Below are 1148 nucleotides of genomic sequence, written 5' to 3'. Positions count from 1 at the left end.
TCAGCGTCGCCGTCGTCGTCGCCGTCGCCGTCAGGTTCCCTATAGATAAATCTTCGCCGCGCGGCCGTATGCCCAGCGGAGCGTGCGGGGACGCGCGCTATCACGGAGAGCGACGCACTCATCTCCCACGCCAAGCAAGGAAGCGGGAAGCCAGCGCCGGAGGGAGCTGGGGGGGGGGGTGGGCGCACTTCTACTATGCCAGCAACCGCGCTCGTCGCTCGCTCGCACCGTCACTTATCTACACGGCTCTGACCTTTATGCGCCGTGCATTCGCCGCTCAGTTTCCGTTGAAGCGATAGACCGCACGTACCTTCGCCCGCTGCTTGCTGCCAGCGTTTTGACAGTCGTTGTCTGCAGTCATTCAGTGTGATCTATTCATGTTTGTTTGTGCGGCGCTCACACCACGCTTGTTCATTCAGTTAGTAATGGTCGGGTCACATTTTCCAACGCACGCTACACATGCAATGCTGCCCGGATCGGCAGTGCAGCGCTACAGGTGTGTCCCCTTCGCACGCGCATGCCCACCTGAAGCGCTTCTCATGAACACCACCGTTTCACAGGCGCCTTCTCGTTGGTCATCGAGTCTCTCTTCATGTCGTCTACTTATGGCGCAGCACACCTGCTTACTTATCAGCTCATGTTTACTACAATTCATATTGCTACCAAAGCCGCTCACCTTACTTCGTATGGCATTGCTGTTAAATTTTTGCGCGCAAACAAACAGGGACGAAGAAAAGGAGACACAAGGACGAGCGCCTTCCAAGTTTCAGGAACCAGCTTAACACCCGTGCTCTGCATTCACAGACCGCGATAATCGGCACCAGAACTGCTGGGTTGTTTAAGCCATAGTTCGGACAAGTAGAAAGAGGGCCGGAAGAACTAGAAATGAACTGAAGCATAACTGCGAGTCGGCCTAGTTGGAACAGATTCATTTTTATAAATTTTTGCGCGCAAACAAGCGCGTCCTTGTGTCTCCTTTTCTTCGTCCCTGTTTGTTTGCACGCAAAAATTTAAGAAAATGAATCTGTTCCAACTAGGCCGACTCGCAGTTATGCTTCAGTGCATTGCTGTGTTGCTATCGCATTCATTGCTTCGCCCTTAGGGCGAAACTGTGACATTTTTTTTTATCCACAAGCAAAGTCGTGCAT

This window comes from Dermacentor silvarum, chromosome 4, assembly GCF_013339745.2.
Source record: "Dermacentor silvarum isolate Dsil-2018 chromosome 4, BIME_Dsil_1.4, whole genome shotgun sequence".
Classification (NCBI taxonomy): Eukaryota; Metazoa; Arthropoda; class Arachnida; order Ixodida; family Ixodidae; genus Dermacentor; species Dermacentor silvarum.
Note: the sequence above shows the minus strand (reverse complement) of the source record.